We start from the raw sequence: 16,673 nt of genomic DNA, 5'->3' as shown, positions 1-16,673 counted from the left end.
CAGCAGTGATATAAGAGGAGAGGCTGATACCTTATTACAGTACAGCAGTGATATAAGAGGAGAGGCTGATACCTTATTACAGTACAGCAGTGATATAAGAGGAGAGGCTGATATCTTATTACAGTACAGCAGTGATATAAGAGGAGAGGCTGATATCTTATTACAGTACAGCAGTGATATAAGAGGAGAGGCTGATATCTTATTACAGTACAGCAGTGATATAAGAGGAGAGGCTGATATCATATTACAGTACAGCAGTGATATAAGAGGAGAGGCTGATACCTTATTACAGTACAGCAGTGATATAAGAGGTGAGGCTGATATCTTATTACAGTACAGCAGTGATATAAGAGGAGAGGCTGATATCATCTTATTACAGTACAGCAGTGATATAAGAGGAGAGGCTGATTATTACAGTACAGCAGTGATATAAGAGGAGAGGCTGATACCATCTTATTACAGTACAGCAGTGATATAAGAGGAGAGGCTGATATCTTATTACAGTACAGCAGTGATATAAGAGGAGAGTCTGATATCTTATTACAGTACAGCAGTGATATAAGAGGAGAGGCTAATATCTTATTACAGTACAGCAGTGATATAAGAGGAGAGGCTGATATCATCTTATTACAGTACAGCAGTGATATAAGAGGAGGGGCTGATATCTTATTACAGTACAGCAGTGATATAAGAGGAGTGGCTGATATCTTATTACAGTACAGCAGTGATATAAGAGGAGAGGCTGATATCATCTTATTACAGTACAGCAGTGATATAAGAGGAGAGGCTGATATCTTATTACAGTACAGCAGTGATATAAGAGGAGAGGCTGATACCATCTTATTACAGTACAGCAGTGATATAAGAGGAGAGGCTGATATCATCTTATTACAGTACAGCAGTGATATAAGAGGAGAGGCTGATATCATATTACAGTACAGCAGTGATATAAGAGGAGAGGCTGATATCATCTTATTACAGTACAGCAGTGATATAAGAGGAGAGGCTGATATCTTATTACAGTACAGCAGTGATATAAGAGGAGAGGCTGATATCACCTTATTACAGTACAGCAGTGATATAAGAGGAGAGGCTGATATCTTATTACAGTACAGCAGTGATATAAGAGGAGAGGGCTGATATCATCTTATTACAGTACAGCAGTGATATAAGAGGAGAGGCTGATATCTTATTACAGTACAGCAGTGATATAAGAGGAGAGTCTGATATCTTATTACAGTACAGCAGTGATATAAGAGGAGAGGCTGATATCACCTTATTACAGTACAGCAGTGATATAAGAAGAGGATGATATCTTATTACAGTACAGCAGTGATATAAGAGGAGAGGCTGATATCATCTTATTACAGTACAGCAGTGATATAAGAGGAGAGGCTGATATTACCTTATTACAGTACAGCAGTGATATAAGAGGAGAGGCTGATATCATATTACAGTACAGCAGTGATATAAGAGGAGAGGCTGATATCATCTTATTACAGTACAGCAGTGATATAAGAGGAGAGGCTGATATCTTATTACAGTACAGCAGTGATATAAAGGGAGAGGCTGATATCTTATTACAGTACAGCAGTGTTATAGAGGAGGGGCTGATATCTTATTACAGTACAGCAGTGATATAAGAGGAGAGGCTGATATCTTATTACAGTACAGCAGTGATATAAGAGGAGAGGCTGATCTTATTACAGTACAGCAGTGATATAAGAGGAGAGGCTGATATCTTATTACAGTACAGCAGTGATATAAGAGGAGAGGCTTATATTCCCTTATTACAGTACAGCAGTGATATAAGAGGAGAGGCTGATATCTTATTACAGTACAGCAGTGATATAAGAGGAGAGGCTGATATCTTATTACAGTACAGCAGTGATATAAGAGGAGAGGCTGATATCATCTTATTACAGTACAGCAGTGATATAAGAGGAGAGGCTGATATCATCTTATTACAGTACAGCAGTGATATAGGAGGAGAGGCTGATATCTTATTACAGTACAGCAGTGATATAAGAGGAGAGGCTGATATCTTATTACAGTACAGCAGTGATATAAGAGGAGAGGCTGATATCTTATTACAGTACAGCAATGATATAAGAGGAGAGGCTGATATCTTATTACAGTACAGCAGTGATATAAGAGGAGAGGCTGATATCTTATTACAGTACAGCAGTGATATAAGAGGAGAGGCTGATATCTTATTACAGTACAGCAGTGATATAAGAGGAGAGGCTGATATCTTATTACAGTACAGCAGTGATATAAGAGGAGAGGCTGATATCACCTTATTACAGTACAGCAGTGATATAAGAGGAGAGGCTGATATCACCTTATTACAGTACAGCAGTGATATAAGAGGAGAGGCTGATATCTTATTACAGTACAGCAGTGATATAAGAGGAGAGGCTGATATCTTATTACAGTACAGCAGTGATATAAGAGGAGAGGCTGATATCTTATTACAGTACAGCAGTGATATAAGAGGAGAGGCTGATATCTTATTACAGTACAGCAGTGATATAAGAGGAGAGGCTGATATCTTATTACAGTACAGCAGTGATATAAGAGGAGAGGCTGATATCATCTTATTACAGTACAGCAGTGATATAAGAGGAGAGGCTGATATTACAGTACAGCAGTGATATAAGAGGAGAGGCTGATATCTTATTACAGTACAGCAGTGATATAAGAGGAGAGGCTGATATCATCTTATTACAGTACAGCAGTGATATAAGAGGAGAGGCTGATATCTTATTACAGTACAGCAGTGATGTAAGAGGAGAGGCTGATATCACCTTATTACAGTACAGCAGTGATATAAGAGGAGAGGCTGATATCTTATTACAGTACAGCAGTGATATAAGAGGAGAGGCTGATATCTTATTACAGTACAGCAGTGATATAAGAGGAGAGGCTGATATCATCTTATTACAGTACAGCAGTGATATAAGAGGAGCGGCTGATATCTTATTACAGTACAGCAGTGATATAAGAGGAGAGGCTGATATCTTATTACAGTACAGCAGTGATATAAGAGGAGAGGCTGATATCTTATTACAGTACAGCAGTGATATAAGAGGAGGGGGCTGATATCTTATTACAGTACAGCAGTGATATAAGAGGAGAGGCTGATATCACCTTATTACAGTACAGCAGTGATATAAGAGGAGAGGCTGATATCTTATTACAGTACAGCAGTGATATAAGAGGAGAGGCTTATATTCCCTTATTACAGTACAGCAGTGATATAAGAGGAGAGGCTGATATCATCTTATTACAGTACAGCAGTGATATAAGAGGAGAGGCTGATACCTTATTACAGTACAGCAGTGATATAAGAGGGGAGGCTGATATCTTATTACAGTACAGCAGTGATATAAGAGGAGAGGCTGATATCTTATTACAGTACAGCAGTGATATAAGAGGAGAGGCTGATATCTTATTACAGTACAGCAGTGATATAAGAGGAGAGGCTGATATCTTATTACAGTACAGCAGTGATATAAGAGGAGAGGCTGATATCTTATTACAGTACAGCAGTGATATAAGAGGAGAGGCTGATGTATTATTACAGTACAGCAGTGATATAAGAGAAGAGGCTGATATCATCTTATTACAGTACAGCAGTGATATAAGAGGAGAGGCTGATATCATCTATTACAGTATAGCAGTGATATAAGAGGAGAGGCTGATATCTTATTACAGTACAGCAGTGATATAAGAGTAGAGGCTAATATCTTATTACAGTACAGCAGTGATATAAGAGGAGAGGCTGATATAACCTTATTACAGTACAGCAGTGATATAAGAGGAGAGGCTGATATCTTATTACAGTACAGCAGTGATATAAGAGGAGAGGGCTGATGTATTATTACAGTACAGCAGTGATATAAGAGAAGGAGGCTGATATCATCTTATTACAGTACAGCAGTGATATAAGAGGAGAGGCTGATATCATCTTATTACAGTATAGCAGTGATATAAGAGGAGAGGCTGATATCTTATTACAGTACAGCAGTGATATAAGAGTAGAGGCTAATATCTTATTACAGTACAGCAGTGATATAAGAGGAGAGGCTGATATAACCTTATTACAGTACAGCAGTGATATAAGAGGAGAGGCTGATATCATCTTATTACAGTACAGCAGTGATATAAGAGGAGAGGCTGATATCATCTTATTACAGTACAGCAGTGATATAAGAGGAGAGGCTGATATCTTATTACAGTACAGCAGTGATATAAGAGGAGAGGCTGATATCTTATTACAGTACAGCAGTGATATAAGAGGAGAGGCTGATATCTTATTACAGTACAGCAGTGATATAAGAGGAGAGGCTGATATCTTATTACAGTACAGCAGTGATATAAGAGGAGAGGCTGATACCATCTTATTACAGTACAGCAGTGATATAAGAGGAGAGGCTTATATTCCCTTATTACAGTACAGCAGTGATATAAGAGGAGAGGCTGATATCATCTTATTACAGTACAGCAGTGATATAAGAGGAGAGGCTGATATCTTATTACAGTACAGCAGTGATATAAGAGGAGAGGCTGATATCTTATTACAGTACAGCAGTGATATAAGAGGAGGGGCTGATATCTTATTACAGTACAGCAGTGATATAAGAGGAGAGGCTGATATATTACAGTACAGCAGTGATATAAGAGGAGAGGCTGATATCATCTTATTACAGTACAGCAGTGATATAAGAGGAGAGGCTGATACCTTATTACAGTACAGCAGTGATATAAGAGGAGAGGCTGATACCTTATTACAGTACAGCAGTGATATAAGAGGAGAGGCTGATATCTTATTACAGTACAGCAGTGATATAAGAGGAGAGGCTGATATCTTATTACAGTACAGCAGTGATATAAGAGGAGAGGCTGATATCTTATTACAGTACAGCAGTGATATAAGAGGAGAGGCTGATATCATATTACAGTACAGCAGAGATATAATAGGAGAGGCTGATACCTTATTACAGTACAGCAGTGATATAAGAGGAGAGGCTGATATCTTATTACAGTACAGCAGTGATATAAGAGGAGAGGCTGATATCATCTTATTACAGTACAGCAGTGATATAAGAGGAGAGGCTGATATCTTATTACAGTACAGCAGTGATATAAGAGGTGAGGCTGATATCTTATTACAGTACAGCAGTGATATAAGAGGAGAGGCTGATATCATCTTATTACAGTACAGCAGTGATATAAGAGGAGAGGCTGATATCTTATTACAGTACAGCAGTGTTATAAGAGGAGAGGCTGATATCTTATTACAGTACAGCAGTGATATAAGAGGAGAGGCTGATACCATCTTATTACAGTACAGCAGTGATATAAGAGGAGAGGCTGATATCTTATTACAGTACAGCAGTGATATAAGAGGAGAGGCTGATATCATCTTATTACAGTACAGCAGTGATATAAGAGGAGGATGAAGCTCTATTACCCGGCCAGGTCAGGAATAGTCCGGTGTCTTACAACCTGTGAACATAGCCTCACTCTGTATATGAGCTGAGCACAGGTAATAATGCATCTCTCTCCCTGATGATGATGATGATGATGATGATGATGATGATGAGGATGATGATGAGGATGATGATGATGATGAGGATGATGATGATGAGGATGATGATGATGATGGATCCGTCCCTCGGTATATCGGCTGGTACACAGGTAACAATGCCTCATGTGACTGATCCCGGCTGATCACATGGAGGACACAGCTGTCACTGGGGGAGGGGATGGGGGAGCCTGGACCAATCAGCAGCAGCCATCAGAGGCCAGTAGCCGTGCTGTGTGTAGCATCACCCCGGTGCATGCTGGGAGAGGGGCGGCCATTGGTGCCGCACAGTGTAGCACTATGGCGCTGTCCACCATCCAGAAGGTGGTGATGTTCTCCGGACTGGTGCTGTGTGTGTCCCTGCTGCTGCCCAAAACCTTCCTGAGCCGGGGGAAGCAGGCCGAGGGTAAGAGGTGCTGGGGGGGACCCTGAATAAGAACAACCCCGGGAGGAGGTGCTGGGGGGACCCTGAATAAGAACAACCACAGGAGGAGGTGCTGGGGGGACCCTGAATAAGAACAACCCCGGGAGGAGGTGCTGGGGGGACCCTGAGTAAGGACAACTACAGGAGGAGGTGCTGGGGGGGACCCTGAATAAGAACAACCCCGGGAGGAGGTGCTGGGGGGACCCTGAATAAGGACAACTACAGGAGGAGGTGCTGGGGGGACCCTGAATAAGAACAACCCCGGGAGGAGGTGCTGGGGGGACCCTGAATAAGGACAACCCGGGGAGGAGGTGCTGGGGGGGGACCCTGAATAAGGACAACTACAGGAGGAGATGCTGGGGGGACCCTGAATAAGGACAACTACAGGAGGAGGTGCTGGGGGGACCCTGAATAAGGACAACCCCGGGAGGAGGTGCTGGGGGGACCCTGAATAAGGACAACTACAGGAGGAGGTGCTGGGGAGACCCTGAATAAGGACAACTACAGGAGGAGGTGCTGGGGGGACCCTGAATAAGGACAACTACAGGAGGAGGTGCTGGGGGGACCCTGAATAAGGACAACTACAGGAGGAGGTGCTGGGGGGGGACCCTGAATAAGAACAACTACATGAGGAGGTGCTGGGGGGGACCCTGAATAAGAACAACTACATGAGGAGGTGCTGGGGGGACCCTGAATAAGGACAACTACAGGAGGAGGTGCTGGGGGGACCCTGAATAAGAACAACCCGGGGAGGAGGTGCTGGGGGGACCCTGAATAAGGACAACTACAGGAGGAGATGCTGGGGGGACCCTGAATAAGGACAACTACAGGAGGAGGTGCTGGGGGGACCCTGAATAAGGACAACTACAGGAGGAGATGCTGGGGGGACCCTGAATAAGGACAACTACAGGAGGAGGTGCTGGGGGGACCCTGAATAAGAACAACCCCGGGAGGAGGTGCTGGGGGGACCCTGAATAAGGACAACTACAGGAGGAGGTGCTGGGGGGACCCTGAATAAGGACAACTACAGGAGGAGGTGCTGGGGGGACCCTGAATAAGAACAACCACAGGAGGAGGTGCTGGGGGGACCCTGAATAAGAACAACCCCTGGAGGAGGTGCTGGGGGGACCCTGAATAAGAACAACTACAGGAGGAGGTGCTGGGGGGACCCTGAATAAGGACAACTACAGGAGGAGGTGCTGGGGGGACCCTGAATAAGGACAACCCCGGGAGGAGGTGCTGGGGGGACCCTGAATAAGGGACAACTACAGGAGGAGGTGCTGGGGGGACCCTGAATAAGGACAACCCCGGGAAGAGGTGCTGGGGGGGACCCTGAATAAGAACAACCACAGGAGGAGGTGCTGGGGGGACCCTGAATAAGGACAACTACAGGAGGAGGTGCTGGGGGGGACCCTGAATAAGGACAACTACAGGAGGAGGTGCTGGGGGGACCCTGAATAAGGACAACTACAGGAGGAGGTGCTGGGGGGACCCTGAATAAGGACAACCCGGGGAGGAGGTGCTGGGGGGGGACCCTGAATAAGGACAACCCGGGGAGGAGGTGCTGGGGGGGACCCTGAATAAGAACAACCCCGGGAGGAGGTGCTGGGGGGGACCCTGAATAAGAACAACTACAGGAGGAGGTGCTGGGGGGACCCTGAATAAGAACAACCACAGGAGGAGGTGCTGGGGGGACCCTGAATAAGGACAACCACAGGAGGAGGTGCTGGGGGGACCCTGAATAAGAACAACCCCGAGAAGAGGTGCTGGGGGGACCCTGAATAAGAACAACCCCGGGAGGAGGTGCTGGGGGGACCCAGAATAAGAACAACCCCGGGAGGAGGTGCTGGGGGGACCCTGAATAAGAACAACCACAGGAGTAGGTGCTGGGGGGGACCCTGAATAAGGACAACCCCGGGAGGAGGTGCTGGGGGGACCCTGAATAAGGACAACTACAGGAGGAGGTGCTGGGGGGACCCTGAATAAGAACACCCGGGGAGGGAGGTGCTGGGGGGACCCTGAATAAGGACAACTACAGGAGGAGATGCTGGGGGGACCCTGAATAAGGACAACTACAGGAGGAGATGCTGGGGGGACCCTGAATAAGGACAACTACAGGAGTAGGTGCTGGGGGGACCCTGAATAAGAACAACCCGGGAGGAGGTGCTGGGGGGACCCTGAATAAGGACAACTACAGGAGGAGGTGCTGGGGGGGACCCTGAATAAGAACAACCCCGGGAGGAGGTGCTGGGGGGACCCTGAATAAGAAAAACTACAGGAGGAGGTGCTGGGGGGACCCTGAATAAGAACAACTACAGGAGGAGGTGCTGGGGGGACCCTGAATAAGAACAACCCCGGGAGGAGGTGCTGGGGGGACCCTGAATAAGGACAACTACAGGAGGAGGTGCTGGGGGGACCCTGAATAAGAACAACCACAGGAGGAGGTGCTGGGGGGACCCTGAATAAGAACAACCCCGGGAGGAGGCGCTGGGGGACCCTGAATAAGAACAACCACAGGAGGAGGTGCTGGGGGGACCCTGAATAAGGACAACTACAGGAGGAGATGCTGGGGGGACCCTGAATAAGGACAACCCGGGGAGGAAGCGCTGGGGGGACCCTGAATAAGAACAACCCCCGGGAGGAGGTGCTGGGGGGACCCTGAATAAGGACAACTACAGGAGGAGGTGCTGGGGGGACCCTGAATAAGGACAACTACAGGAGGAGGTGCTGGGGGGACCCTGAATAAGAACAACCCCCGGGAGGAGGTGCTGGGGGGACCCTGAATAAGGACAACCCCGGGAGGAGGTGCTGGGGGAACCCTGAATAAGAACAACCCCGGGAGGAGGTGCTGGGGGGACCCTGAATAAGGACAACTACAGGAGGAGGTGCTGGGGGGACCCTGAATAAGAACACCCCCGGGAGGAGGTGCTGGGGGGACCCTGAATAAGAACAACCCCGGGAGGAGGTGCTGGGGGGGGACCCTGAATAAGGACAACCCCGGGAGGAGGTGCTGGGGGGACCCTGAATAAGAACAACCCCGGGAGGAGGTGCTGGGGGGACCCTGAATAAGAACAACCCGGGGAGGAGGTGCTGGGGGGACCCTGAATAAGAACAACCACAGGAGGAGGTGCTGGGGGAACCCTGAATAAGAACAACTACAGGAGGAGGTGCTGGGGGGACCCTGAATAAGGACAACTACAGGAGGAGATGCTGGGGCGACCCTGAATAAGGACAACCCGGGGAGGAAGCACTGGGGGGACCCTGAATAAGAACAACCCCTGGGAGGAGGTGCTGGGGGGACCCTGAATAAGGACAACCCCCGGGAGGAGGTGCTGGGGGGACCCTGAATAAGGACAACCCCCGGGAGGAGGTGCTGGGGGGACCCTGAATAAGAACAACCCCGGGAGGAGGTGCTGGGGGGACCCTGAATAAGGACAACTACAGGAGGAGATGCTGGGGGGACCCTGAATAAGGACAACTACAGGAGGAGGTGCTGGGGGGACCCTGAATAAGGACAACTACAGGAGGAGGTGCTGGGGGGACCCTGAATAAGGACAACTACAGCAGGAGGTGCTGGGGGGGACCCTGAATAAGAACAACCCCGGGAGGAGGTGCTGGGGGGACCCTGAATAAGAACAACCCCGGGAGGAGGTGCTGGGGGGACCCTGAATAAGGACAACTACAGGAGGAGGTGCTGGGGGGACCCTGAATAAGAACAACCCCGGGAGGAGGTGCTGGGGGGGGGGGACCCTGAATAAGAACAACCCCGGGAGGAGGTGCATGGTGGACCCTGAATAAGGACAACTACAGGAGGAGGTGCTGGGGAGACCCTGAATAAGGACAACTACAGGAGGAGGTGCTGGGGGGACCCTGAATAAGAACAACCCGGGGAGGAGGTGCTGGGGGGACCCTGAATAAGGACAAGTACAGGAGGAGGTGCTGGGGGGGGACCCTGAATAAGGACAACTACAGGAGGAGGTGCTGGGGGGACCCTGAATAAGGACAACTACAGGAGGAGATGCTGGGGGGGGACCCTGAATAAGAACAACCCGGGGAGGAGGTGCTGGGGGGACCCTGAATAAGAACAATTACAGGAAGAGGTGCTGGGGAGACCCTGAATAAGGACAACCCCGGGAGGAGGTGCTGGGGGGACCCTGAATAAGGACAACTACAGGAGGAGGTGCTGGGGGGACCCTGAATAAGGACAACTACAGGAGGAGGTGCTGGGGTGACCCTGAATAAGAACAACCCCGGGAGGAGGTGCTGGGGGGACCCTGAATAAGAACAACCCCGGGAGGAGGTGCTGGGGGGGACCCTGAATAAGAACAACCCCGGGAGGAGGTGCTGGGGGGGACCCTGAATAAGAACCTCTGGTTACTGTGTATATACTATATATTATTATATATGTACAGCCGGTATAACCTGGGTATATACTATATATTATTATATATGTACAGCCGGTATAACCTGGGGATCTCCTGTATATAATTATATATGTGTACAGCTGGTATAACCTGGGGATCACCTGTATATAATTATATATGTACAGCTGGTATAACCTGGGGATATACTGTATATAATTATATATGTACAGCTGGTATAACCTGGGTATATACTGTATATAATTATATATGTACAGCTGGTATAACCTGGGTATATACTGTATATAATTATATATGTACAGCTGGTATAACCTGGGTATATACTGTATATAATTATATATGTACAGCTGGTATAACCTGGGTATATACTGTATATAATTATATATGTACAGCTGGTATAACCTGGGTATATACTGTATATAATTATATATGTATAGCTGGTATAACCTGGGGATCTCCTGTATATAATTATATATGTACAGCTTGTATAACTTGGATATATACTGTATATAGTGTTAAAGAGCACACTGCTATAATCTGGGTGTCTCCTGTATATAGTGATATAGAGCACACTGCTATAACCTGGGGATCTCCTGTATATAGTGATATAGAGCACACTGCTATAACCTGGGATCTCCTGTATATAGTAATATAGAGCACACTGCTATAAACCTGGGGATCTCCTGTATATAGTGATATAGAGCACACTGCTATAACCTGGGGATCTCCTGTATATAGTGATATAGGGCACACTGCTATAACCTGGGTGTCTCCTGTATATAGTGATATAGAGCACACTGCTATAAACCTGGGTGTCTCCTGTATATAGTGATATAGAGCACACTGCTATAACCTGGGTGTCTCCTGTATATAGTGATATAGAGCACACTGCTATAACCTGGGTGTCCTCCTGTATATAGTGATATAGAGCACACTGCTATAACCTGGGTGTCTCCTGTATATAGTGATATAGAGCACACTGCTATAACCTGGGTGTCTCCTGTATATAGTGATATAGAGCACACTGCTATAACCTGGGTGTCTCCTGTATATAGTGATATAGAGCACACTGCTATAACCTGGGTGTCTCCTGTATATAGTGATATAGAGCACACTGCTATAACCTGGGTGTCTCCTGTATATAGTGATATAGAGCACACAGCTATAACCTGGGTGTCTCCTGTATATAGTGATATAGAGCACACTGCTATAACCTGGGTGTCTCCTGTATATAGTGATATAGAGCACACTGCTATAACCTGGGGATCTCCTGTATATAGTGATATAGAGCACACTGCTATAACCTGGGGATCTCCTGTATATAGTGATATAGAGCACACTGCTATAACCTGGGGATCTCCTGTATATAGTGATATAGAGCACACTGCTATAACCTGGGTGTCTCCTGTATATAGTGATATAGAGCACACTGCTATAACCTGGGTGTCTCCTGTATATAGTGATATAGAGCACACAGCTATAACCTGGGTGTCTCCTGTATATAGTGATATAGAGCACACAGCTATAACCTGGGTGTCTCCTGTATATAGTGATATAGAGCACACTGCTATAACCTGGGTGTCTCCTGTATATAGTGATATAGAGCACACTGCTATAACCTGGGTGTCTCCTGTATATAGTGATATAGAGCACACTGCTATAACCTGGGTGTCTCCTGTATATAGTGATATAGAGCACACTGCTATAACCTGGGTGTCTCCTGTATATAGTGATATAGAGCACACTGCTATAACCTGGGTGTCTCCTGTATATAGTGATATAGAGCACACTGCTATAACCTGGGTGTCTCCTGTATATAGTGATATAGAGCACACTGCTATAACCTGGGTGTCTCCTGTATATAGTGATATAGAGCACACTGCTATAACCTGGGTGTCTCCTGTATATAGTGATATAGAGCACACTGCTATAACCTGGGTGTCTCCTGTATATAGTGATATAGAGCACACTGCTATAACCTGGGTGTCTCCTGTATATAGTGATATAGAGCACACTGCTATAACCTGGGTGTCTCCTGTATATAGTGATATAGAGCACACAGCTATAACCTGGGGATCTCCTGTATATAGTGATATAGAGCACACAGCTATAACCTGGGGATCTCCTGTATATAGTGATATAGAGCACACTGCTATAACCTGGGTGTCTCCTGTATATAGTGATATAGAGCACACTGCTATAACCTGGGTGTCTCCTGTATATAGTGATATAGAGCACACTGCTATAACCTGGGGATCTCCTGTATATAGTGATATAGAGCACACTGCTATAACCTGGGTGTCTCCTGTATATAGTGATATAGAGCACACTGCTATAACCTGGGGATCTCCTGTATATAGTGATATAGAGCACACTGCTATAACCTGGGGATCTCCTGTATATAGTGATATAGAGCACACTGCTATAACCTGGGGATCTCCTGTATATAGTGATATAGAGCACACTGCTATAACCTGGGGATCTCCTGTATATAGTGATATAGAGCACACTGCTATACCTGGGTGTCTCCTGTATATAGTGATATAGAGCACACTGCTATAACCTGGGGATCTCCTGTATATAGTGATATAGGGCACACTGCTATAACCTGGGGATCTCCTGTATATAGTGATATAGAGCACACTGCTATAACCTGGGTGTCTCCTGTATATAGTGATATAGGGCACACTGCTATAACCTGGGTGTCTCCTGTATATAGTGATATAGAGCACACTGCTATAACCTGGGTGTCTCCTGTATATAGTGATATAGGGCACACTGCTATAACCTGGGTGTCTCCTGTATATAGTGATATAGAAGCACACTGCTATAACCTGGGGATCTCCTGTATATAGTGATATAGGGCACACTGCTATAACCTGGGGATCTCCTGTATATAGTGATATAGAGCACACTGCTATAACCTGGGTGTCTCCTGTATATAGTGATATAGGGCACACTGCTATAACCTGGGTGTCTCCTGTATATAGTGATATAGAGCACACTGCTATAACCTGGGTGTCTCCTGTATATAGTGATATAGGGCACACTGCTATAACCTGGGTGTCTCCTGTATATAGTGATATAGAGCACACTGCTATAACCTGGGGATCTCCTGTATATAGTGATATAGGGCACACTGCTATAACCTGGGGATCTCCTGTATATAGTGATATAGAGCACACTGCTATAACCTGGGTGTCTCCTGTATATAGTGATATAGAGCACACTGCTATAACCTGGGTGTCTCCTGTATATAGTGATATAGAGCACACAGCTATAACCTGGGGATCTCCTGTATATAGTGATATAGAGCACACTGCTATAACCTGGGTATGCTCCAGTATATAGTGATATAGAGCACACTGCTATAACCTGGGTGTCTCCTGTATATAGTGATATAGAGCACACTGCTATAACCTGGGTGTCTCCTGTATATAGTGATATAGGGCACACTGCTATAACCTGGGGATCTCCTGTATATAGTGATATAGAGCACACTGCTATAACCTGGGTGTCTCCTGTATATAGTGATATAGAGCACACTGCTATAACCTGGGTGTCTCCTGTATATAGTGATATAGAGCACACAGCTATAACCTGGGGATCTCCTGTATATAGTGATATAGAGCACACTGCTCACATTGCTAACTTTTTGCTTTCTTCTCCATCTGGAAGCATCATGAAGACTTCTCCGACCACAACTTGTCTGCAGGGGCAGCTGGGGGTGACTGGGGAAGGGAGGCAGCTGGGGGGGGGCTGGGAAAGGGAGGCAGCTGGGGGGGGCTGGGAAAGGGAGGCAGCTGGGGGTGACAGGGCAAGGGAGGCAGCTGGTGGGGGACTGAGGAAGGGAGGCAGCTGGGGGAAAGGGAGAGCAGCTGGGGGAAAGGGAGAGCAGCTGGGGGAAAGGGAGAGCAGCTGGGGGAAAGGGAGAGCAGCTGGGGGAAAGGGAGAGCAGCTGGGGGGCAGGGGAGAAGCTGGGGGGCAGGGGGAGAGGCTGGGGGTCAGGGGGAGAGGCTGGGGGTCAGGGGGAGAGGCTGGGGGTCAGGGGGAGCGGGAGGGGGGCAGGGAAGAAGCTGGGGTTCAGGGGGGGCTGGGGCTCAGTGGGAGAGGCTGGGGGTCAGGGGGAGCGGTAGGGGGGCAGGGAAGAAGCTGGGATTCAGGGGGAGAGGCTGGGGGTCAGAGGGAGAAGCTGTGGGTCAGGGGGATGGGCTGGGAGGCTGGGGAGCAGCTGAGAATGGAGGGGAGAGAGGCTGGGGGCAGGGGAGAGGCTGAGAATGCAGGGGGGAGAGGCTGGGGACCAGGGGAGAGGCTGAGGGTTAGGGGGAGAGTCTAGGGGGGGCAGGGGAGAGGCTGAGGGTTAGGTGGAGAGGCTAAGGGGTTAGGTGGAGAGGCTGGGGGGGCAGGGGAGAGGCTGGGGGGGCAGGGGAGAGGCTGGGGGGCAGGGGAGAGGCTGAGGGTTAGGTGGAGAGGCTGGGGGGGCAGGGGAGAGGCTGGGGGGCAGGGGAGAGGCTGGGGGGCAGGGGAGAGGCTGAGGGTTAGGTGGAGAGGCTGGGGGGGCAGGGGAGAGGCTGAGGGGGCAGGGGAGAGGCTGGGGGGGCAGGGGAGAGGCTGAGGGTTAGGTGGAGAGGCTAAGGGGTTAGGTGGAGAGGCTGGGGGGGCAGGGGAGAGGCTGGGGGGGCAGGGGAGAGGCTGGGGGGCAGGGGAGAGGCTGAGGGTTAGGGGGAGAGGCTGGGGGCAGTGGGAGAGGCTGAGGTTTGGGGGGAGAGGCTGATGGTTAGGTGGAGAGGCTGGGGGAGCAGGGGAGAGGCTGGGGGTTAGGGGGAGAGTCTTGGGGGGGCAGGGGAGAGGCTGGGGGGGCAGGGGAGAGGCTGAGGGTTAGGTGGAGAGGCTGGGGGGGGCAGGGGGAGAGGCTGGGGGCAGGGGGAGAGGCTGGGGGGCAGGGGGAGAGGCTGGGGGGCAGGTGAGAGGCTGAGGGGCAGGTGAGAGGCTGGGGGGCAGGGGGAGAGGCTGGGGGGCAGGTGAGAGGCTGAGGGGCAGGTGAGAGGCTGAGGGGCAGGTGAGAGGCTGGGGGGGCAGGTGAGAGGCTGAGGGGCAGGTGAGAGGCTGAGGGGCAGGTGAGAGGCTGGGGGGGCAGGGGAGAGGCTGGGGGGCAGGTGAGAGGCTGGGGGGGGCAGGGGAGAGGCTGGGGGGCAGGTGAGAGGCTGGGGGGGCAGGTGAGAGGCTGAGGGGCAGGTGAGAGGCTGAGGGGCAGGTGAGAGGCTGAGGGGCAGGTGAGAGGCTGGGGGGGCAGGGGAGAGGCTGGGGGGCAGGTGAGAGGCTGGGGGGCAGGGGGAGAGGCTGGGGGGCAGGTGAGAGGCTGGGGGGCAGGTGAGAGGCTGGGGGGGCAGGTGAGAGGCTGAGGGGCAGGTGAGAGGCTGAGGGGCAGGTGAGAGGCTGAGGGGCAGGTGAGAGGCTGGGGGGCAGGGGAGAGGCTGGGGGGCAGGTGAGAGGCTGGGGGGGGCAGGGGGAGAGGCTGGGGGGCAGGTGAGAGGCTGAGGGGCAGGTGAGAGGCTGAGGGGCAGGTGAGAGGCTGGGGGGGGCAGGGGAGAGGCTGAGGGGCAGGTGAGAGGCGGGGGGGGCAGGGGAGAGGCTGAGGGGCAGGTGAGAGGCTGAGGGGCAGGTGAGAGGCTGGGGGGGCAGGGGAGAGGCTGGGGGGCAGGTGAGAGGCTGAGGATGCAGGGGGGCCGGGGGGGGCAGGTGAGAGGCTGGGGGGCAGGGGGGAGAGGCTGGGGGGCAGGTGAGAGGCTGAGGGGCAGGTGAGAGGCTGAGGGGCAGGTGAGAGGCTGGGGGGCAGGTGAGAGGCTGAGGGGGCAGGTGAGAGGCTGGGGGGGCAGGGGAGAGGCTGAGGGGCAGGTGAGAGGCTGAGGGGCAGGTGAGAGGCTGGGGGGGCAGGGGAGAGGCTGGGGGGGCAGGGGAGAGGCTGAGGGGCAGGTGAGAGGCTGAGGGGCAGGTGAGAGGCTGGGGGGGCAGGGGAGAGGCTGGGGGGGCAGGGGAGAGGCTGAGGGGCAGGTGAGAGGCTGGGGGGGCAGGTGAGAGGCTGGGGGGGCAGGGGAGAGGCTGGGGGGGCAGGGGAGAGGCTGAGGGGCAGGTGAGAGGCTGAGGGGCAGGTGAGAGGCTGGGGGGGCAGGGGAGAGGCTGGGGGGCAGGTGAGAGGCTGGGGGGGGCAGGGGAGAGGCTGCCCCCCAGCAGGGGGGCAGCTGAGGATGCAGGGGGGCCGGGGGGGCGGGCAGAC

General features: G+C 50.2%; 1 pseudogene; it reads left to right on the top strand.

Moving 5' to 3' along the window:
- Nucleotides 1-5,893: 5,893 nt before the first annotated feature.
- The window catches only part of LOC138781066 (protein RIC-3-like), a 25,784-nt pseudogene continuing 15,004 nt past the window's right edge, over nucleotides 5,894-16,673 (top strand).

This window comes from Dendropsophus ebraccatus, unplaced genomic scaffold (assembly GCF_027789765.1).
Source record: "Dendropsophus ebraccatus isolate aDenEbr1 unplaced genomic scaffold, aDenEbr1.pat pat_scaffold_912_ctg1, whole genome shotgun sequence".
In the NCBI taxonomy this organism is placed as follows: domain Eukaryota; kingdom Metazoa; phylum Chordata; class Amphibia; order Anura; family Hylidae; genus Dendropsophus; species Dendropsophus ebraccatus.
Note: the sequence above shows the minus strand (reverse complement) of the source record. Positions and strands in the feature narration are given on the sequence as shown.